The 24,817-nt window shown below is 37.5% G+C and overlaps 2 long non-coding RNA genes across 2 annotated transcripts in view; both read left to right on the top strand.

Moving 5' to 3' along the window:
• The window catches only part of LOC122893329, a 34,021-nt gene extending 11,862 nt beyond the window's left edge, over window positions 1-22,159 (top strand). Inside the window, exons 2-3 of the long non-coding RNA XR_006381614.1 lie at window positions 21,450-21,515; window positions 22,078-22,159. This is a non-coding gene — a long non-coding RNA (uncharacterized LOC122893329). The remainder of the gene's footprint in view (window positions 1-21,449; window positions 21,516-22,077) is intronic.
• A 1-nt stretch (window position 22,160) lies between these two features.
• LOC122893327 lies at window positions 22,161-24,423 on the top strand. Its single transcript, XR_006381613.1, has 3 exons — window positions 22,161-22,224; window positions 22,308-22,430; window positions 24,356-24,423. It is a non-coding gene; the product is annotated as an uncharacterized LOC122893327 (long non-coding RNA).
• The last annotated feature ends 394 nt before the right edge of the window (window positions 24,424-24,817 follow it).

The raw sequence follows: 24,817 nt of genomic DNA, 5'->3' as shown, positions 1-24,817 counted from the left end.
ACAGGTAACCACACAAATAACTACGACAAATGCTATAACCACTGCCAGGGTGATAATAAGAGGATTTGATTTAGCAAGGTCAAAGATTTTCCTCAGAAAATTGGAGAGTAAGTCGAGATCTGGAAGCAAAGTCAGAGCTAATTACTGCAAAGAGAAGTACAAGACTATGATAGCAGACAGAAAAACCAGTGCAGATGCTTTGTAGTGTCTTGAGCATGATACACTGGTGAAACTCACAAGACCCCATCTACCTCTGTAATTTGTTTGCCACACTGAAGCTAGAATGGACTTTCTGAAATCTAAATATGATACCTCCCTTATGCTTCTTAAAATCCTAGGATGGCTTCTTTTCCTAAGTGCAGCACAGATGGTGATTCCATTTACTGCTTTCAAAAAGCACTGAAAAGAGAACTAGGCTTGGGGAAAATGAGTTAAGTTTTGGATGCATTGGTTCTAAGGTGCCTTTGAGATATGCTGATGGAGATGTCAGGAAGTGAGTTAGATATACTGATAGGGAGGTACTCCCTATCATAGTCATAGCATGGATGAGAGCACTCAAGGAGGAATTATGAGAAAGGCAGATAAAGGAGACTGATGACTACACCTTAAGAAGTACCAGTGGAGAAGAATGTACCTCTAAAAAAGAGACAAACAGAAGTAACTGGAAAGATAAGAAAACCTGGGTCACAAAGGGCAAAGGAAGAATGTTTCAAGAAGTTATGCATGGTTGACCACTTGGGATGCTGCTGAGAATCAAGAAAGTTAAAGGCAGTTAGCAGTCCTTTGGATTTAACACAGATAGGGAGTAACAGGTGGTGTAAGGAAAGAACACCATTCTTAAAACACAAGAACTGAAATCTCTTAACTCTACCACTAGGCAGACCAGTTGGCAAGCAATCCAACTTCTTTATGTTTCATTCTCTCACCTAGAACCTCTTAAGTTTTTCTGAGATATCATTTATGGATTCAGCAACAATTTATTGAACTTTGTGGATTATAAAACATAAGCTGATCTCCTCAAGGTTTGCAATTACAAATTCCTCAAGAAACTTAAGCAAGTAAAAACATGAAAATACCATCAACATAACTGCCATCAGGAAAATGCCAATTATTAACACAATAAGATATCACTACACACCTATCAGAATGGTTAAAATAAAAAATAACAATGATATCCAATACTGGTGAGGATGTAGAGAAACTGGATCATTCATACTTGTTGCTGGGAATATAAAATGGTACAGTCACTATGGCAAACATTTTGTCATCTCTTAAAATGTGAAACATCCAACTATTTTACAACCAGAAATTACACTTCTGGACATTTATCCCAAAGAAATGATGACTTATGGTCATACAAAAACCTGTACATGAATATTTATAGCAGTTTTATCCCAACTAATATGGGAAACCACCATACTAATATGAGAACCAGCTAATATGGGAAACCACGGTATTCTTCAATGAGTGTCCATTCCATGAGACTATTATCAAACAATAAAAAGGAATGAACTGTTGATACATACAACAATTTTGGTGAATACCCAGAGAATTATATTGAATCAAGAAAGTCAGTCACAGAAGGTTACATGTCATATGGTTCCATTTATATGATGTTTTCAAAATGACAAAATTATAGAAATGGAAAACATATTAGTGGTTTCAAGGGGCTAAGAAGGGGGTGAGGGCAGGAGGGAAGTGAGTGTGGCTATAAAAGGGAAGCCTGAAGTATCCTTGCAATGATGGAAATGTTCTATGTCTTGACTATATTAATGTTAATATGCTTTTTGTAATTTTGCACTATAGTTTTGCAAGATGCTACCACTGGGAAACTATGTAAAAGGTAAACAGGATCCTTTTGTATTGTTTCTTACAACTCTGTATGAACCTACAATGATTTCAAAATAAGATGTTTAATTAGAAAAGAAACTTGTGTTCAAGAAAAAAAACTGAGACATGTACAAACATGTCTGTAAAAGAGAAACATAGATGAAACGTTATAGTTTAGAGAGGAATAGCTTACTTAGAGATGGGGAAATTGGGAACTATTTCATGTTAACAGATGGACAGATTTGGACATTCAAATCTAGAGGAGGACACTCCAAGCAGAGAAAATAGTGTAAGATATGAGGCCAGAATGCTTGGAACATATTTGGAAGACATGTGTAATTTAACTGGAGTCCCAATTTTATTATAGTAAAGCAATAAAATTGGAAAAGGAGATTGGAGAGAGATTGTGGAGAATTTTAAATGTTGTACCAAGGAATTAAAAGGTTTAAGCTAGGGAATTATATGGCTGGCATTTTGGCAATAGAAATTTGGAAATGGTTGAGGGGAAGGAAGTAAAGCCATGGAAGGCAGGAAAACCAGCTAAGAAGTTTATCATTTAGAAGTTTAGATAAAGAATTACAGTGGTGGTAGAAATAGAAAGGTTGTTCAGATCCATAGTTTTTTAGAGTTGTATCTTTACCTGTGCTGAGCACAGCATCTGACACACAATTAGGGCTTAATAAATATTTGTTAACCACAAACATGAGTGAGTGAACAGTTAAATAAATAAATTTGTATATATTTAATTTTCACAACTCTGTAGGGTAGAGACTGTCAGAATTTAGAAATGAGTCACTTGAGGAATTCAAAGAGAAAAATAACCAAAGTTGTTGTACTAGTCAGTGCTCTCCAGAGAAAGAGAATCAACATCTATTGACTATCTATTTACGTATCTAGTGAGCCAATAAAATCTATCATCTATTGATCTATCAGCTTCCTATGTATGACATACATATCTTCATATTTATATTCTATCTAAATTTATATGATGTATATATCTTCATATATAAAATATATATGTGAAGAGATTTATTGTGAGAAACTTCTTATATGATTATGGAGGCTGAGAAGCTCCATAATCTGCTGTGTGCAAACTGGTGTTCTAGAAAAGCTAGAGATATAATCCCAGTCCAAGTCCAAAGGCCTGGGAACCACAGGAGCTGATGGTGTAAATCCCAGTCCAAGGGCAGGAGGTGACAGATTGATGTTGAAGCTCAAACAGGCAGGCAGGAAGGGAACAAATCCTCCCTTCTTTTGCCTGTTCATTCTCTTTAGGCTTTTATAACAGTTCCCAACAAATGGCAGGTTGTTTCCAAGCTAATAAATGTCTCCCTGCTTCTGGATTATTTAAGGTAATCTTCCATTCTTGTCCCATCAGAATATTGAACTACCATTATTACTTTTTATCACTGCTTCTGACTCCTTTAATTTAGCATCTTTACATATTTTGTTTTAAAAGAAGAGTCAGAGATCTGGATAGAGGGCTGTGGCAGTTATGTGCCTTCCCTTCTCAACTTCAATGTACTTACTTGAACCCAGTTTCTTACTTTAATATTGTATTCTCCGAAGTTTGGATCCAGACTTCTAATGTGGTCACATCCCATGTCCTCTATTTTGAACTTGTCATTCATTCAATATTCCCATTGGGTTTGAATACAGGTATTGGCTACTTAATAGCTTAGTGACTTTCTGAGATTCAATTTTCATCTTCCATTAAAATATAGATAAAAATTCTAACCTCATGAGATTTTTTAACATGATATGTGTTATATACAACCTGCCCACAGTGCCTGGCACCTATTTTCTGTTTGATAAATGCTAACTACTATACCACCCATTTATGATGGTCTAAATCTACTTACCTGACTCTTAATCTGCCTCTGGTCTTATATTCTCTCTTCCCTGATCAAATTGAGAAGTGTCGTTTTCTACAGTAGTTAGGATCACGATAATAGAGGGTGACAAGGAGAGATTTGAAATATTATTTCACACCATTGTAAAAGCTTTCAAGTTAATCCTTAGTGATAATGGTAGGCTCTGAAACGATCCCCAATCTAATTCTGCCACTTGGAGGTACAACAGCAGGTTGCTGTTGGGAGTTCGGGAGTTGACTTGAAGGAAAAGTGAAATAATGAGAAATCCAAAATTGAACTCTGAAAAATCATTGAGTCAAAGTGGAATCAAACTTCCTTCAGGGAAATAGCTTGTACTTAAACTTCAGTTGCTAAAAATGTAGTATCTGGAGATGGTTGGTGAATATTTACTAAACTACTTTCATAGGGAAAAATCTGAAATGAAGAACAGTCATAATTTTTCAGTCAGATTTTTCAGTTTGTCAGGTTGAATAGTCTGTGTTAATGGTGCATTGTTTAGAGTACATGACATTCACTAACATGAGATTATAGTATTAAATGGTGCTCTATAGTATTAATGGTGCTCTGAACTCACTAACCATTGTCATAACCATATCACCCACCAGTATCATTCATCAAAAGGTGCATGAGAGAGTGCGCAGGGCCACATAAAGTTTTACACACACTGGTATATTAAACATCATGCAGCATTCACATTGTAAGTATTGAAAAAGCTAAAAAATTACCTTGTAATTTTCTACTACTTCAGATGAGTTTTATTCTTAAATATAAAGCATGGATAGTGATGTTGGTAGTGATGAGGAGGGTGATGATAGAATCCGTTGCTATTTTAGCTGGGTACCTGAAGCACTTTCCACCTCCTTCTCTTAGAGCATGTAACACACGTTTATAGTTGATTTATTTCTGTGCCCGTCTCTCTCACTAAATTGTGAGCCCATTGATGGCAGACTGTATGCCATCCATCTTACCTTGGTACTAGGCATTTGCCTGACATATAATGAACACTAACACATTTGATGGGTTGGATTTTGTTAAAGGATAAAAAGAAAGAACTCGGTACTGGCACAAAAACAGACACATAGATCAATGGAACAGAATGGAGAGCCCAGAAATAGACCCTCAACTCTATGGTCAACTAATCTTTGACAAAGCAGGAAAGAATGTCCAACGGAAAAAAGATAGCCTCTTCAACAAATGGTGTTGGGAAAATTGGACAGCCACATGCAGAAAAATGAAATTGGACTATTTCCTTACACCACACATGAAATAGACTCAAAATGGATCAAGGACCTCAATGTGAGAAAGGAATCAATCCAAATCCTTGAGGAGAACACAGGCAGCAACCTCTTCAACCTCAGTCACAGCAACATCTTCCTACATACATCGCCAAAGGCAAGGGAAGCAAGGACAAATATGAACTAGTGGGACTTCATCAAGATCAAAAGCTTTTGCACAGCAAAGAAAATAGTTAACAAAACCAAAAGGCAACTGACAGAATGGGAGAAGATATTTGCAAACAGCGTATCAGATAAAGGGCTAGTATCCAAAATCTATAAAGAAGTTATCAAACTCAACACCCAAAGAACAATTAATCTAATCAAGAAATGGGCAGAAGACATGAATAGACATTTCTGCAAGGAAGACATCCAGATGGCCAACAGACACATGAAAAAGTGCTCAACATCACTCAGCATCAGGGAATTACAAATCAAAACCACAATGAGATACCATCTCACACCAGTCAGAATGGCTAAAATTAACAAGTCAGGAAATGACAGATGCTGGCAAGGATGTGGAGAAAGCAGAACCCTCCAACACCGTTGGTGGGAATGCAAGCTGGTACAACCATTCTGGAAAACAGCATGGAGGCTCCTCAAAAAGTTGAAAATAGAGCTACCCTATGACCCAGCAATCGCACTACTGGGTATTTGCCCTAAAGATACAAATGTAGTGATCCGAAGGGGCACATGCACCCAAATGTTTATAGCAGTGATGTCCACAATAACCTAACTATGGAAGGAACCTAGATGTCCACCAACAGATGAATGGATAAAGAAGAGGTGGTATATATATGCAATGGAATACTACGCAGCTATCAAAAGAAATGAAATCTTGCCATTTGTGACGACATGGATGGAACTAGAGGGTATTAAGCTTAGCGAAATAAGTCAGTTGGAGAAAGACAACTATCATATGATCTTCCTGATATGAGGAAGTGGAGATGCAACATGGGGGGTTTGGGGGGTAGGAAAAGAATAAATGAAACAAGATGGGATCAGGAGGGAGACAAACCATAAGAGACTCTTAATCTCACAAAACAAACTGAGGGTTGCTGGGGGGAGGGGTTAGGGAGAGGGTGGTGGGGTTATGGACATTGGGGAAGGTATGTGCTATGGTGAGTGCTGTGAAGTGTGTAAACCTGGTGATTCACAGAACTGTACCCCTGGGGCTAATAATACATTATATTTTTATTAAAAAACAAAAAAAATTAAAAAGAAAGAACTCCATCATATCATGATTTTAGGTTTACTGGGCTCAGGGCACTATACTAAATCTTATGTTTAGGGAAAGCAATTTAGACCCAGGTCCAAACTACATGCTTCTTACAGTGGGCTGATTTAGAGAATTTGAGGGCTATTCCTATTGGGCATCCTCCTGGAACCTTACTCATGATTTTAAGCTTGAAAGAATTGACTGTAACCTCATCATAAAACCAGCTATAGTATTCAGATTTCTTCTAAAACACATATCGACTTGTATATAATCTCATGAGAATTTGGTTTATAGCATACTTTTATAGACCAAATGTTCACTGTGTTAAATCATCCTATTTGATATTCTGGGGGTTGGTGGCTGGTGGTGGGGAGGATCATCATTAAATTATTCATTAATTCCATACTTTAATTACACAAGCTAAGAAAAACTGAAGTTAAAAGCTATACATTGTCCTATACTATTTATATTCATAAAGTCATACCTGTTAAATGTTAGAAAATACTGTGATATACTACAGAGAACTCTCAAATCATCTTAGTCATTTTTGCTCTTCGCTACTAAAAAAAACAAGCAAGTCAATTAAATGACAGATTGCTAGGATTTTAAAAGGGCATATGCTTTAGTTTTATACGGCTTTTGAAATCTCAGGCATCAAAAATGATTTTAAAATATCATGAACTATAAAAAAGTAATTGATTTACTCAATTCCAAGTGTCAAATTATGGACAGTGGCAGGCTATTCATGAATGTAGGAATCCAGCAGCAAATATACTTAGTTGGCAACATTTCCCCTAAAGACAGCTCAATAATGGCCTCTATGTTAATCAACACAGAACTATTTGAAACATGGTAAGGATCTTCCAGAAGTAGTTTTGCATTTTTAAAATCTTAATAACTTCGTTTACATGTATATTAGAGGTAAAGTGTATAAAAGACAGCTAAAGTGTATAAAGACAGTAAAAGCTCAGGACCACTATATTATGTACCTGTATACAATATATTTTTATTTCCTGTCCGGAAACTAACAACAGTAACAACAAAATGGCTGACACAAATCCCAGGTCTATAAGACTATCAGCTCTCAGGGGGGAAAAAAAAAAGGAAGAAGAAATTATAAAACCAAAACTTTTATTAGTTTTTTTAAATAATATTTTAAAACTACCACAGACTTATTTTTTAAAATAGGATTTAACAGAGGTAAAGTTAAATAGAGGTAAGGATAAAGGTGAAAAATGATAGAATTAGCTCATGGATATAACCATGCTGTTTAGGTTTTTATTACTGAAACATGTTATTACTTAAATACAAACAAACCTCTGAATGTATGCTTGTCTTAATTTCCCTACTTCTAAGGCTAAACTTTAAGCTCTGGAAGGACAAGTATTGTTTTATATATAGTTATATATATATAAATTGTTTTAGATACATACAATTTTTTTTCAGATTTCCAAGGCTGTGTTGGTATATCCTTAGGGCCACTTGCTAAACTGGATCGTGGTAGGGCAAACCTCCTGCAATTTATAAGAAAAGAAGTGTGGTCACAGATCAATATTTTTAGTGCATCCACATACCGAAATTAAGCTGCATCAGTTTTGTTATATTTATAGGTGAAGGAAAGTTATAAAATAGAGAGGTTGCTTAAAACTACCTGTGGGTTATAGGAAAGAAATGTGATTCTGTTGCTCATCAACAGATTAGTCTTCACTTATTTATTTATTTATTTATTCTTCTCTATCTCCTGAACCTTTATCTGGTGTAGCATGTCCTGTGTTTTTTGGAACAAGATCTTCCACATAAGAGAGCTGCTTTCTGGTAGCTAGTGAATTGCTCATTTCAGCTGAATAAAAACAAACAAGTCACAAATAAATGGAAAGATATTCATGTTTATGGATTGGAAGACTTGATATTGTTAAAATGTCAATGATACCCAAAGTCACTGGTAGAGTCAATGCAATATCTACCAAAATCTCAATAAATTTTCTTTTTGAAAAAAAAAAATCCATCCTACAATTCATATGGAATCTCAAGGGACTCCAGATTGCCAAAACAATCTTGAAAAAGAAGTGCAAAGTTGAAAGTCTCACATTTCCTGATTTTAAAATTTATGACAAACCTATAGTAGTCAAAACAGTATGGGACTGGCAAAAAGATAGACATATAAACTAATGGAATAGAACAGGCCCAGAAATAAACCCTTGCAAATAATTTTTACAAGGGTGCTAAAGACCAGTCAATGAGGGTAAAAAAATAGTCTGTCCACAAATGGTGATGGGAACTGTATAACTACATGCAAAAGAATGAATTTGGGTCTTTGACTTATACTATATATAAACATTATAGTGTGTTAAAAACTATAGAACTGTTAGTAGAAGACATAGGGGAATGTTTCATGACATTGGATTTGGCAGCGATTTCTTGAAATATGACCCTGAAAGCACAGGCAACCAAAGAAAAAAGGGTAAGTGGATTCATCAAAATTCAAAAATTTTGTACCTCAAAGTACAGTATTAGCAGAGTGAAGAGACAACCCACAGAATGGGAGAAAATATTTGCAAAGAATATACCTGTCTGATAAGGGATTAATATTCAGATTTATAAAGAGTTACAACTCAACAACAAAATAACAAATAACCCTATTGAAAATGGATGAAGTACTGAATAGATATTTTTCCAAAGAAGATATACAGATGACCAGTAAGTATAGGAAAAGATGTTCAGTATTACTAATCATTAGGGAAATGCACATCAAAAACATGGGATATTGTTTCACACTGATTATGATATCAGGCTAGTATTGAAATGAAACAAAACAAAACAAAATGGGGGATAATAAAAGTTGTTGAGGATGTGGAAAAATCAAAGCTCTTGTGCATTGTTGGAAGGAATGTAAAATGGTACCACGGCTATGGAAAACAGTATGATGGTTCCTAAAAAAATTAAATGTATAACTATCATAAGGTTCAGCAATTCGCCTAGGTACATACCTAAAATAATTGAAGGCAGAGAACTGAAGAGATAACTGTACAATAGTGTTCATAGCAGCATTATTTACAATAGCCAACCGTGGAAATAATTCAAATATCCACTGATGGGTGAATGGATAAGCAAAATGTGGTATATACCTGCAATGAAATCTTGTTCAACCTTAAAAGGAAGTGAAATTCTTCCTCATGCTACAACATGGATGAACGTTGAAGACATGAAGCTAAGTGGCAGGAATCAGATACTAAGTACAAATAGTGTGTGATTTCATATACAGGAGGAACCTGCAGTGTTCAGAGAGACAGAAAGTACAATGGTGGCTGCCAAAGGCTGTGGGGAGGGGAGAATAAGAGTTATTTTTTGATGGCTATGGAAATTCAGTTTGAGGAAAGAAAAGCCTGGACATAGATGGTAATGATGGCGCAACAACGTGAATGTCCTTAATGCCATTGAACTCTGTGGTTAAAATGGTAAATTTTATTGTTCTTATATTTTACCAAAACAAACACACAAACCGTCTATAGGTTAATGAATGAAATAAAGATTTAAAAATCACATGGAGTTCTTCAGAAGACAAGGCCTCGATCCACAGCACCCACTGAAAAGGCAAGTCATTGTTCAGATTCTACCATTTTATCAATGAAGAAGGAGGTTTTGTCACTGACAGTGTTTCACGGGTTTGGCTTGAAACACCAGCCTGTCAATTCAAATACAAAAGCCCCATTCTAATGTGTATACAATAATGCTGCTGAAGAAAAGAGAAATCAAGAAGAGCTTATTTTTTTTTTCTCTCCTATTTTAGTTGCATGCAATTTTCAGAGCTTTTACATATTCCCATGAGATTTGTCTTTGAATTCATGCATTTATATCTATACTCTTCTTGCATGTTATTTTAAGACAACAAAGCTGTTGCTGAGAAGTTAAAAAAAAAAAAAGAAAAGAAAAAAAGACAGATGCCACCAGAAAAGATTTTTTTCAAGGAAAGGAAACTGGTTCTTATTGAAGGGTAAATTGTGCATGCAACCCAGCACACAGTTGGAAAACTTTGAGTACCACTAATGCCAAACGTTAATACTTTGACAGGTTCCTCTCTTAATTAGCTAACCTGCAGACTCAGAGGTGAATTAATTAAACAGAATAGAATGTTTGTCTAGTGTATGTTATGAAATTAGATCCTAATAAAGGTTTGCAACAATGCCCACTTCTGCAAAAGTATAAAGGAAACTGTAAAGAAAGATCGGTCTATGAGCACAAATATCTTCTCTTAGCAACGCAGCATTGAACTGGAAGGCAAATAAGAGCTCTGCCTGAAACAAGAGTAAAGACAGACTGTGTTGAAGAAGGCCTGGAATTCCATGCCCCTGGACAAAGCCACCCTTGCTCTATAGTTCAATCCAAGTCTGTTTTTCTCCTACAGGCAATCCCATTGTTGTTACTTTTAAAAGAATAAACCATAAGAGAGGACATGGCTTATTTTGTAATTGATTTTTATTTTAATTAAGTGTATAATTTTATGTTGGTGTGTGTGTGCTTTGCTCTTCATTTCCTCTTTGATATTCCTAGCTATTTTTCATTAAATTATGTGATGGGTAGAAAAGTCTCTCTCTATATGAATTCCTCTGCATTGTCACACGGAGAGACACTGGAGTTACATAGATCTTTTATTTAAAATTTTTCTCTGGGGTGGGGGAGAGTTTTGTTTTTAAAAGCAATAATGAGTCTTGAAAGCCCTCAATTCCTGAGGGGAAAAAAAAAATGCCATTTTGAGAGTATGTTTTGTTTTCTGGAAAGGAATTCATGAAGTAAGTCACTACCTGTTATTCAGAAAAGCAGGGATGCCTGGGTGGCCAGTCAGTTAAGCATCTGCCTTTGGCTCAGGTCATGATCCTGGGTCCTGGGATTGAATTCCACATGGGGCTCCTTGATCAGTGGGGAGCCTGCTTCTCCCTCTGCCCGTCACTCCCACTGCTTGTGCTTGCCCTCTGTCTTTGTCTCCCTCTCTCTCTGACAAATAAACAAAATCTTTAAAAATAATAAATAAATAAGCATTTCTCAATTTTTCATCAGAAGCACCTACAAATCTTGAAAAATCTGGAATCCTGGCCCCACTCTTAATGTGAACCAGCGTCTATGGGTTCCCGACCTTCATAGCTTTAATAATTTCTCTAGTGATCAATATGCACACCAAAGCCTCAGCCTCAGGTGTCTGACATTCTGAAAACAGGTAGTTAACATTGTTGTGTAGTTTTCCCACTGTAAACATGGAATTTTTCTGGTCCCCACTTTTTCTACTGATGTCAGTTAGCATTACCTGTGTTGATCAAATTTCATGATTATGTAAAAATACCAATTACTGAGTGATTGAAACGACCTAAAGAAATTATAAAGACATATTGTACTTTCAATTAGAAGTTGTGGGCCACATAATCTGTACTAAGCAATGAGAACAAATAAGCAGGTACAACTATTTATTTGCAGTGGGAATAGAGAAATCGATTGTACCTGGTAAACGGAGAACCTACCATATGCAGATCCTTAGAGCTTTTTGATGAGCCTAAGTAAAGAGGGGTCTTCTTGCTTATGAATATTTCTTGAGGCAGGTTGAAAATTTCTAGCAACATCTAAACTATTGAATTTCCAGAGGTTTATGAAGACTTTCATGGTAAATGGGAAGCATAGGATCTAAACTTTATCTTCTGCTACCCATGGTGAAGTCATAGCTTTTTCTTTAAACTTAGAGTGTTTCTACCTAAGCACATATGAAATTAAATCTGCTTCTAATTTCATTTTCTCTATACTCCTAAGTCTTGCTCTGTAAGTAGCTACCAAGTTGCATGGTTATTTTTGGAATAGCAGACATCTCTACCATAACAGATTTATAACAGGAAAAGTAACATGTTAGCACACAAAACTTAACCCCTAAAAAAAAAAGAAAAAAAAAGTAAGGCAAGTTTATTTCCCATTTTCCAAACAAGGCCTATGGCAGAGTCTTAATGTAAAGAAAACCTAGAAAGTATTTTCAGAAACAGAACTATTTTATTTTTCCAATGTTAAAAATCCCAAGATTAAGGCTATTACATTCTTTATTTTTGTTTTTCTAGTTATAAAATGTTTGCAAAATGCCAAAGTTGGGCTTTTTGTTTGTGCTCTGTGCATGGGCTAAATCTAGTGGTGCTTCTGAGACAGCAGTGTTAATTTTACAGTAGCGATAACAACACTGGAGCCTCTAGAAACTGCCTTCAATATTAATGCCTTCCTTTCTGCTTCAGTTAGCTTTTTGATTCTTTAGTGACTCCAGGTCTGACAGTGGCAGAGTTGGCCCACATTGCTGACTCCACCCAACAGAGAAGATTAGGACTATAACTCTCAGGACCTAGGCTGCCTACAGAATCCTTTGTTTAGATATTTTCTTTCTTGCAATTACTCATAAGCAGACACTCTAGGTTCCTTTCTGCTCTGGGGAAATTACACGTGTGTTTCAAAGACATTGTCACTTTGGATTCACATTCACTTCTTATCAAGGCTTTTGTTTTGATTTGTTTCAAACTTTAAACATCCTTCAACTTTTTCCTAGATAAATTCATTAATTTGATGAAATCGAATGGAAGGTGTTGTCCTTAGACTCCACACTTTCCATCTAGTAACGAACAAATCTACAGAGAGCAGGAAGTCCAGAGTAGTTTTTTCATGTGGACTTGGTTAAAATAGATGCTAGATTAACATGGGATCTAACTTTTCTGCCAGTAAGAGATTAAGCAGTTAAGTATAGATTACTAGCAATATCTCCTCTCTTCTAGCACTGTATTATTTTACTATATGTACATGAAAAATGATCTTTTTATTGCGTTACTTTATACCATATTGGGCTCTCTTAGGTTAGTTTCTTAGAAATTTTTTTTTATTAACATATAATGTATTATTTGTTTTAGGGGTACAGGTCTATGAATCACCAGTCTTACATAATTCACAGCACTCACCATAGCACATATCCTCCCCAATGTCCATCATTCCGCGACCCCCATCCCTCCCACTCCTCCCTCCCGTCCAGCAACCCTCAGTTTGTTTCCTGAGATTTGAGTCTCTTATGGTTTGTCTACCTCCTGATCCCATCTTGTTTTCATTTTTTTCTTTTCCTACCCCCCAAAACACCCCAATCTGCCTCTCAAATTCCTCATATCAGAGAGATTATATGATAATTGTCTTTCTCTGGTTGACTTATTTTACTGGCATAATACCCTCTAGTTCCATCTATTTTACTGCAAATGGCAAGATTTAGGGGTTTTGATGGCTACGTAGTATTCCATTATATATATATTATATTGATGAATATATATATTTATCATGTATGCATAGTATTCCATTATATATATGATGAATATATATGAATATATATAGTGTGTATATATATTCATATAGTGTGTATATATATTCATCATATATGCATAGTATTCCATTATATCCAATATGTATACTGGATATAATGGAATACTATGCATATATTCATCATATATATATAATGGAATACTACACATATATGATATATTCATCATATATATATGGAATATATATATAATGGAATATAGATATTGGATATAATGGAATATAATGATATAATAGAATACTACACATATATGATGAATATATATATGAATATATATACACACTATATATATACACTATATATATATATATATATATAAAATACACACACACACACACACACACCCCATATCTTCTTTATTCATTCATCTGTTGATGGACATCAACAGACAAGAAATTGTGGACAAGAAATTGTTTTTTCTTATGCTTTCTTCATTTCACATCTCAATTTCAAACACTCTCACTTTGAGAGTTCATTTCTCTGAGCGTGTGTGTGACTCTGATTTCTAAAATTATTGGAGAGATGTTTCCTTCAGTTTAGGGATACCATATACCACGAGGGTCAATATTTTATCTAACACTAAAAGTCAAGTTCAAAAATATATAGTTCACAAAATATTAGCTCAGTCAAATGATTATATATGGAGAAAGCTTTCTAAACATATTAAACAGAATATACATTTGACAATAAAATAAACTCTCAATAAAAGTTTTCTACATTATTATTTAAAACTCGAGTTGCTTAGTCTTGGACTCCAAATGTTACTCAGCTTCAATTTTTTCCCAAACTTGGAAATTTTATTGTCATCCAAAGGGTTTGGCTGAATCTTTTGTTTCCCAGTATTATCTGTGGATAGGCACAAGCTTATCTTTAAGCAAAATAAAAACACTCTACATGTAAGGAGTTGAGAAGTATTATGATCTCAATTTCCACAATCTGGAAAATTGTGTTTTGAGGTCTAGAAGCAGAGGCATAGGTCAGGTGGGGCTCAGGTCTTTTGCTGTGTAGACCAGGGAAATTTCATACCATATTGTACTCCAGTGGTTCCACAGGTTCATGAAACATTAAAATAGGTATATTTGGGGATTCAAACTAAGACTGAGAAGTTTTTCTTTTCCAAGTAAACTCATTTGACAGTATCGTCCACCATCTGCTATCACCTTATTTCATTAAAGCAAGTGAATTTAATGCCAAAAACACAGGAAGGACATAATCTCAAAATAAATGGCAGTTCTTACGTTGAATAAATTCAGTGCTATGAAAAACTAACTCTATTGCTTTTGCTCTTCCCACTCTCCTGGGGATGATACTGCTGCTCCGTCCTCAGCTCTGAGATGCAGTGTGGTTTTGGAAAGAGCATGGTATTTTTGACACCATACTGTCTTGAGGTGAAATCTTTGTTTTTCCACTTAATCGCTAACCAGCCAAGTGCAGACCAACTTAACTATTCTGAAATTCTGCTTCTTTGCTTTTTGAAAAAGAAATAATAAATCTAGCTCCTGGTTAAATTGTTCTGAATAAAAGAATATTTAAAATATCTAGAACTTTGGCATGAACAAATAAAGCCTGGAAAACCTTACAGCATTACTTTTATTTTCAAAGAGAATAAAACAGAATGTGGAAAACAAAAAATTGGAATTCCATCAATAGAGGAACATTTGTGTATGTTATAGTACACACATACTATGGAAAAGTATGTAGTTATTAAAAAGAACGAACTAGATCTATATGTATTGATCTATATAAAATAAATAATTTACTTTTTGGTGGAAAAAACAAGTTGCAAAGTAATGTGTATAACATCATTCCATTATGTAAGAAGCATTCAGACAAACCATATGCGTGCATTTATGGTTGGAATATTTACATGAGCACAGAGAAAATTAGAGAAAGATATATTTACTTACTACACAAACTTTCTATATTCATTCAGGGTGTTCTCAGCAAGGTGTTTCCTGATGCTACTACTCAAAACTGTTCACCTGCCCCAGATCCCTGTCTTAGCCCTTTTTATCCCCTTCCCTGTTCTACTTTGTCCATAGCACTTATCGTCTCTGATATAATATTCATTTTACTTGTTTTGAATTGCTTGTCTTCCTCCACTAGAATGTAAGCTCCAGGAAAGCAGATTTTTGTCTGTTTAGTTCATACAAAAAAAAAGAAGAAGAAGAAGAAGAAAAAGAAAAAGAAAAACAAAAAAGCAAAACACCTACATCATGAAAGGGCCTGATGAAGGGTAACACTCAGTAAATATCTGTTAAATCAATACATAATGAAATCATTGTGGTTGATCTTAGAAAAAGAGGGAGGTGGGGGAGAGTGAGGATACAGTAGAACTTATTTTATACATCTCATTGTGTTTGCGTGGTGTAAGAGGTACAAGTTGTTTTTTAAATCTAAGAGAACAATATAATAATTTATTAAAGATATATAATATATAACATTATATATATAACAATATAATAATTTATTAACCTCATGTATTTCCTGGCATTACTTGACACTCAATGAATGACTGTTCCTTTCCTCCTCATCCCCTACTCTGCCACACATATACTTCTCCCCTGTGCTCAGGAAAGAAGTCTCTTTGTCTTTTCTAATTTAGCGTGAATATAACATAACCTGTTACGTTTCTCAGGCTGGTTTGCATTTAATTGTACAGCAATTAAATGTGTTTTGCTCCGGCAAAGAAGACAGAAAGCAATAACAAAATGGATCTCCAGGGCAGGCTGGTGGGTGGAGGTGAATTTGGTTTACAGGATAGCAAAGTGAGAGAGAGGAAAACAGGGTGACTTGAGAAGGTGGGGTAGGAAAGGGTGATTGTAGACTGGGGATAGCAGATGCCAAGGCTGGACCCTAAACAAGGAGAGAAGTGAAGAGAGACTGTTAACTAGGGGTAAGGGGACTGATGTGGAGAAATGAAGGAAAATAGAAGGTTCCTGATGCCTATTCTTAAGACCTCCTGCCTCTTACAGCATCACAGTCTAAAAGGTTCATGTGATCACCTGGTGCACTGCCCTCAGGTAACAGATGAGGGAACTGAGACCTCAGAAACTCACTGTCCTTGCTCTTGGACAGGCACTTCAAACGCCGCTTCTAACTGTGGGAAGTACTGCATGCTTTCTATCCCTTCTTCCCAGGGGAAGACGTGTGTGGTTTTCAGAGCTGGGAGCAGTTCTCAGCCCCTGGGCTGCTGAGGAAGCAGCCACACCTCTTGGGTAACTAGTATTTTAACGATCTGAACCTACCAGGGAAATATAGGTGGTACATGAAATACCCTTTTCTGGTAAAAGAATTGAAACCTGACTGCAGAACCAGAAGGTGCTATTAGGTCTGAACGGGGAGATCCGTAAACGCATCCCACAGGTCAGAGCCCAGGCAAGGTTTATGAACTTGAACCTGAGCCAAGTGGTCAGTAGGGAATAATTTCAGCATGGTATTAAAAGGACTTTCACACGGCTCCACTTCCTCATCCACTTGAATAGCTTGTCTTGTGCCTGAATTCCTAGGACTGAATCCCAGTTTCTTACCAACATTAACTTTTGGAGCTTTTGTGCTTTAATACTTAAACCTATTTTTGTTTCTTTGTGGGCCACATGAATGCTGGACTGAAAAGAACAGGTAGCTTAAAAATTATGTTCTCTAAGCCATTACCACCAAGCTGAAAAGGAAACGAACGTCGAGATCTGCTATATAGGATAATAAATTTGATTAGCAGAAAACGCTCGTGGGTGAGAACATTGGGACAGGAAGCAGCAATATACTGTGGCTGGTGAGGCAAAGCTGAATGTCAGCACTTAATTGCAAAGCAGGAGGCCATTATCCACTGGCAGCAATTCCCCCGGTGACTTTGTTTGTTTTATAACAAATTATTGAAGCAGTGGGAGAGCAGTGCTCTGGGTAGCAAAATGCAGCCTCTGACAGGGGCTCGCTCTGGCCCCCTGGGGCCCCGCATCTGCATCTGGCCTGCCTTTGCAAGCTGGGGTGAGTCGGAGAACACGGAAGAGGTCTGAGCCCAGGGTGGGCACCTCTAGGCTTCAAATCACACATGTCTGGATATGTGGGGATAGGGCCTAGACTGCCAAGTCTTATTCCTCTGCCAGCAGCTGGCTGTGAGATCCAGGGAGAAGTAGGCTGACTGAGTCTATTGGGGAGTTATGAGAAAGAGCCTGTAGACATCCTAGCTCAGGGAGAAGGATGGACTCAGAGCCCCAGCCACTGAAATCCATCACACAGCTCCTCACACAGACCCATTTCTGGGAGATGAAGGGACACCTTAGCGAGCTTGGCTCAAGGAACTCCCTGGATGACCATTCTTAGCTCAAGGACTCTCTGATGAAGTTGGGGAACTTTTTTTAGACACTACAGGGCTCTGGGATGCTTCCCCCGCCCCATCCTTCACCCAAGGGCAGATCTGGCTCATGGTCTGGCACCTCTTCCAACACCCCATCTCTCCTCCTATGTACTCTCATGCAGGCATCTTCCCTAATAAGATCCTTCAAATTTGAATCCCAACTAGGTATCTATTTCTTGGAAACCCCAGACAAACACAGCTTCATTTTCCTTGTTTTTAAAATAAGAAATATTCCTTCATGCCTTCCTTGCAGAGGTGTTATAAAGATTAAATGAGACAATGTGTGAGGAATGATAAAAAAAAAAAATGCCTGGCATTCACAGGTGATCGTATAAATAGTAGCTGTTCCGTTGAGCGGCATGTGGGTTGAGCCACAGCCTGGAAGCTGATGGGAATCTGTGTTCCCAGAAGGTATAAGAGCTGAGACCGTGACAGAGGGCATGTTTCCCCACCTACTCACGGACTCTAAAATATTGAAAAGTTGAACACAACCTCACACATTTCTAGTATTCTGAGAGTTAGCTTTTTTTGTTTGTTTGTTTCATTTTTAGGATGATCTAGAAATATTCAACAAAGGGTAAAATTATGGAAGAGGGGATTAGTTCTCCGGCCCTTTGAACCTTAGAATCCCATTGAACACATCCCCTCTCCCAACGATACCTGAATTTGTCATACGTCAGCTTGGGTTTCCTGTTAAAGGAATCCGTGAGCAAGGGGAGGAAATCACAGAAGGAGGGGCTTCCCTGTGCACAGACTGGGTGCGTGGTAGGAAGGCTACCTTCCAGCGGCTTGTCCTGCTAATATAAGCAATGCAAAACTGGCCGGCGCTCAGCCTGGCACAGGGGGCGGGGAATCTTGTTTTTATCGGATTTATTCCAGACACCTGGGAGCCGTGGAAATCTATATTTAATTAAGGAAAAGTAATCAAACTTAAATGTGTGAGTTATCTCTGAAACACAAATATATGAGGACTATATATCAAGAGCTACATTTTTAAGGCAATCAGACATTTTCAAAAGGGCAACTGACAAAAAAACGGAACCGAAGCGCTGGTGACCAGCCATGTTAATAGGATCGTATCCGGTATCGGGAACATTTTCAAAGTCATCTCTTCCCCGTAGTTCTGTAGGGAGATGGGTTTTTGAAAGGACAGTTAAATTATGAGTATAGTTATGCTGTTAAATCTACACTAAAGACTTCCTTACCGAGGTCTACTCTACGTACCTTCCTCCCGCAGCTGTTTAACTTCTCTTTACCTCATCCTTGCTGATTTGCAAGCATAATTTTCACTGGAAACAAGTTTTATGCTATTGTTCTCACAACCCAAGTGTTTTTCAAATCTCTTTGACTTTTGACCTTGGACCCATCCTACTCTCTGTTTATGTATGCGCCTTCCCAGCAGGATGTTAATATAAATGCTCTGTGCCCAGGTGGGGAGCAGCTCTCTGCATAACTGTCCTCCAGCCAGATGGTCGGGTGACTTGGTACGCAGTCTAAATGTGCCAGAAACTTTCAACCCAGTTATACAACCATTAAGAAAAGATTCACAGATGCTGGTTCTTAATATTCATTTTAATTCTAATTTGGTGTTTCCAAATGGAACCTAACTGCAATTTTTTTTTTTTTTCCAAAGGCAAGCACTTTGGGCCATCCGAGGGGAAATGCAAAGACTTACAGGAGCCCTGGGAAGGAATCTGGTCACCTCTTCCCTCTGGATGAGTGCACCAGGGGGCAGGGAACATGGCCACAGCCATAGCCATAGCCTCAATGCTGGCTGATGTCCGCAGGGCTCCTTCTGGCTCTCCGAGAGTCTGGTCGGCTGGCTTGCACAGCTTCAAAGGAACTTCCTGTCTGAAGCTGCCCAGGGATGACCCTGCAGAACCTGGAATATGAGAATTCTAGAGCTGCTAGGGAGATTTTCCTCTCTCCACCCAGCTCTCACAGTAGGCGTAAGGAAATGGATGCCTTTCCTGAGCTTTCACAACGAGATTAGTAGTACCTCTGAAGTTTCCAGACTCAGAAAGGTGAAATCAAGAATGAAGTCCACCACAGACCAGGCTGCCTTCCTAGTCTGTCACCTGTCAGTGAAATTAATTCTTGGGATCATTTTTTATCAATATTTTAATTTTATCAATACATAGCTTAGTGATAATACTTAATTCCATCAGTTAATGATTAGATCAACGCTTCATTTTAAATATAGTAGTATTTGAATTTTGGTGGGGGCAGATTATTTGCAATTTTTCTCCTCCCTTTCCATGTGCTCTTTCTTGTGGCAAAGATTTCTAATTGGCTTTTAAACCAGAAAGAAATCAGGTTCTCCTATGAGGGAGACCTCTGTACTGTAAAGGTTCACTGGGGAGGATATGCCCTTTGGCAAATCTTCATAACAAGAATCATTCTTCTGGCGTTGAAGCTTTTGGTCCTGTTGTGCTTGGCCCACAGTGGCTGGATGAGCTGGGAGAGTTGGCTTTACAAAATCTATATTGTGTCTCCTGGTACTTATCTGACTGTATCCTTGGAACGAGAGAACTCAGCAAGACATTTCTGGTTGTTTATTGAAGCTTTGCAAATATTTCATAATGTATGCATGTGTGAATATGTGTATGTATCTAGCTAACATTTACTGAGTACTTTACTATGCACTAGGCATGGAGCTAGGTACTTCACATTGTCTGCCTCACCCTGGGGTGCGTGTATTATTATCTCCGTTTAACAGATGAAGACACTGAGGGCCTTGAGAGGTTAGGTGACTTACCTGAAGTCCCGTAGCTAGTTAGCAGCAGAATCCGTCTTCTAAGTCCTAAACCCGTATTTTTGAGCTGAGTGCTCTGCTCTCTCTTTATGAAGGAGGTACAGCTTGTCTTACAGCCAGGCCTGGGTTTCTCGGAGGAAGGATTCCAACTTCTAAATCATTAAAAATCACTTCATCCTCCATAAAGAAAGCAAGTACCCCCATTCTGTTGCCTGTTGTGTCCAGGCTCTGGAAACCATAAAAAGAAAAGACAAGATAAGAATCCAGTATTTTTTTAAAAGATTTTATATATTTATTTGACAGAGAGCAGGAGAGAGGGTGAAGGTGATCACAAGCAGGCAGACAGCAGAAGAGGCAGAAGCAGGCCCCCCACTGAGCAGTGATTCCCAAGGAGGGGATCGATTCCAGGACCCCCGGGATCATGACCTGAGCTGAAGGCAGATGCTTAACCAACTGAGCCACCCAGGGGCCCCGATAAGAATTTAAATCTTGCCCAGAGCCAACAGCTTCCATATTTCACCCGTTTTTTCTGGGAGCAAAGAAGCTTTAAGAAAGGAATTCATTTCACAAAAAACATAATGCTGAACTGAGGGGGAACCTAGTTTTCTCCTTCACACCAGTCTAATCTCTCTTTAAAAATGAGCCTTTATAGTTATGAGCTCTCCCTTTTCACATCTTGAATCTTCCCGTGTAGAGAGGCAACCTTCTAAACCGATGTTCTGTTAGTTCAGGTCTCCAAAGAGCAAACCTTTTCATTTTATTTTATTTTGAATTTAGGTACAGTTGGTGATTAGGGAGATACTTACTGAGAAATGAACCTGTGACAGACAGAGGAAGAAAGGGGTATGTACTGGTATTCCTTTTCCAGATGATTCTAAATTTGCCTCATTGGTTTCTGCTGCACTGTAGCTTAGTACAATTTTGTTTGGTAGGATTAAGTTAATTTTTTTTTGTATTTACAAAACTGTAATAATAAACTTTAGTGCGTATTTTAAAGCAGCCCTACATGGTCTGTTGTGAAATGTAAGTATAACTCCATAACAGAAATGCTCATTAAATATTAATATTAAAGTAATAAAGAAAAAGATATATCAATATCAATAACTGCCAAAAAGAATATTCAGTAAAACTGAATACTCATTCCCAATAAAAATCATTGGAAAAAAGAGAAAGACCCTTAGCATTAAATATGGACACACAGAATCCAAAAGTAAGCCTCAAATATATTTCGTAGTGAAACATGAAAAGAATTCCAAGAAGTGAATGGGCTGCTCACTGTCAATGCTGTTACATAAATTAGCCTGAGCCTTTGAAAAAAGTAAAAAAGTAATCATAAACATACTGTGTTTGGTTTATAAGTTCGTCAGAGTGACAGCATTTTCCATGGTCTTGGTCTGTTTTACAGATGCAGCCGTGGATTCGGGACCCTGGAGGGATACGCGATTGGAGGCATCATCAGAATTGGTTGGAGGGATCAGGGGCTCGCTATTCACAGGCTGGACAGGGCCCCTGACAGCTGTCTGGCCGCAGTGTGGCCGTGCCCCGTGTCACTGTCAGTGTGGTTTACTGCAACAGACTTTGCACTTCTGTTTCTTCAGATCTGATTAGTAACCCTGATTTATCTTCTCAATAAAGGTATTGATCCCACATCCGTGTCTCAGCCAGTCCCAGCCGTAGTACACGCTCAGCGCAGCTTTAGCAATGAGATCTTCAATGAGTGCTCTTCATACAATCTAGCAGAGAAGTGATACATAGAGGGTAAGCGCACACATTCTCTAGAAACTGGCTGTCTGCATCCAAATCTTAGCTATGCCACTTATTAGCTGGTGACTCGGGGCTTGCTGCATAACCTCTCTGCACTTCAAAGTCTTTATCTATAAAATGGAAAGGACAATATTAACGGCATCTACTTTCTAATTTTGTTGTGAGGTTTAAATGAGCTAAGTCGAATGCTGCAAAGTGTTTGCCATTGCCCCTAAAGCTGTTGTAAAATGTTACTCAGCCAGGTAATGTAGTGCGTTTGGGTATGATGCATAAACTCTTCTTCATACAACTTCTACAAACAACACTCACTGCTGACCATCTTTTCTTCCTTTAAGATTTTATTTATTTATTTGAGAGAGAGAGAGAAAGTGAGAGCATGTGTGCACGCAGCATGCGGGAGCAGCAGGGAGAGAGGGAGAATCAGACTCCCCACTGAGTAGGGAGCCTGATGCGGGGCTCCATACCAGGACCCTGAGATCAGGACCTGAGCTAAAGGTGGATGCTTAACAGACTGAACCACCCAGGCACCCCAACCATCCTGACCATACCAGGAGTCAGGTCAAGATACTCTTTTACATCATGTTATGGCCAAAAGGGACATTAAAAATGGTTTAATCTGACTGTTTCATTTCACAGACAAGGAAGCTATACTCTAGAGAGGCAAAGCCACTTGCCCAAGCTCACAAAATTAATTGGCAGCCAGTTCAGAACAAATATATCTTTGGTTGTATTAAAGAACAATCTGAATGTTATTTTATTCCCATGATGAAGTTTATGCTCATACAACAATAATAATGAATAATAACACTGCACAATCTTACTAAGCTATATCTCTTGTAGGAGAGTTGAATGGGACGTATTTTCTAATTCTAAATTTCTTGGAACACGTAAACAAAAAAAATAATGACACGCCATTTTTGGATTTTCTTTACCACTTATTTCTTTAAAGTTCTTGAAACTATGAATGCAAAATGGAATAGTCCTCTTATACACAACTCCCTGGGTCTCACACAAGGCCAAACTCATTTAATATTTGATGAATGTTGAAGGGAAAGTCACTCTGTCACCTACAGTTCATGACATGAAGGTTAAATCCATTGTCCCAAATTTCAGAACAGGAAAATAAGCCAAAGTTCTTTAGTAAAAATCCTTCCCATCTATTATTTCCTGGCTCTACACTGTTCTATGTCACACTCAATTTACTTCTATAATCATCATTTTTATTTCCATCCTTATTCTCTATTTTGGAAATTAAGATGTTGAATTCCAGCACAGGTTTCTTTTGAAATGTTTTATTAAACACCAGGGGCTAGCTTCTAACTGGTATATAAAATGGTCTTAAATAGAAGTTATTTTAATGCTCGTAGCTACAGTTAATTTTAAGGGGGCAAGAACTACTAGCTTTCTGTGAAAGGTCCACCATTTATTATCTGCTGATTATAAAACTGGCTAAAGTAGGAAACTGGAAGCCAGATCTTTTGAAAGCCAGATGATCAGTTATGGTTATTTTGTATTGAAATTACAAAACATGCTAGTCTAGTTCCCAGATTCCCTGGAGGAAACAATTTTAAAACCATCACCACTACCTGATAACGGCTTTGACTTACTCAGTGAAGCCTGAAGTCTATAATTAAAGAGTCATTCTTTAGGTCAATGTGTTCAGAGTTTGGTGAATTTTCAGTCACCTGAGTTCCTTTACCCCACCCAAGTTCTGCTCAATCAAAATCTTCAAGAGAGGGGTTTAGGAGTGTGTATTTTTCACAAGGATTCCAGATGTTTCTGGGAGTTTGCTATGTTTGAAAAGCTCTGTTTTTATTTAAGATTTATGTTCTTTTATTAAGGGGCACATCTCTGGCAAACTCAAGAAATTCAACTTTTTGGTGAGTTGTTTGTATCTGATCTATGTGATTCTATCCTAGCACGATTCTGCAGCAAGCGGGGTGAGTAACGTTACTGAGGAAAAAAGAAGAGCATGGAAAGAGGGAAGACCCATCTCTGTAACAGTGCCCATCAGGGGGCCTTGGACCCATTCTTGATATCAGCTGGGTAGGAGGAAATTAAGCTCTATCCTGGGGAATATGCTCTGGACTCCTCCAGAATTCAGCCTTGTGTTACTTTTGAAGTAAAAATTACTGGATTGTTTAAAGTCTGCATATTTTGCTGGAGTTTATGTAAAATAAATAACTTCTTGGAAACAGCTTCTTTGGTGAAAAGGACAAGAGAATAAATTAATTTTTATGTATGTTTTAAGTGCACTGAGGATATGAGAATCTGATTGCTCTAAAGGTTGTTTTTCTTTCTTGTGTGTGTGGTTTTTTTTTTTTAAATATCACAGTGCAAAATAGTTTTTAGTGCATTGTCTTCTAAATTTGCTTGGCATT

This window comes from Neovison vison, chromosome 13, assembly GCF_020171115.1.
Source record: "Neovison vison isolate M4711 chromosome 13, ASM_NN_V1, whole genome shotgun sequence".
NCBI lineage: Eukaryota > Metazoa > Chordata > Mammalia > Carnivora > Mustelidae > Neogale > Neogale vison.
Note: the sequence above shows the minus strand (reverse complement) of the source record. Positions and strands in the feature narration are given on the sequence as shown.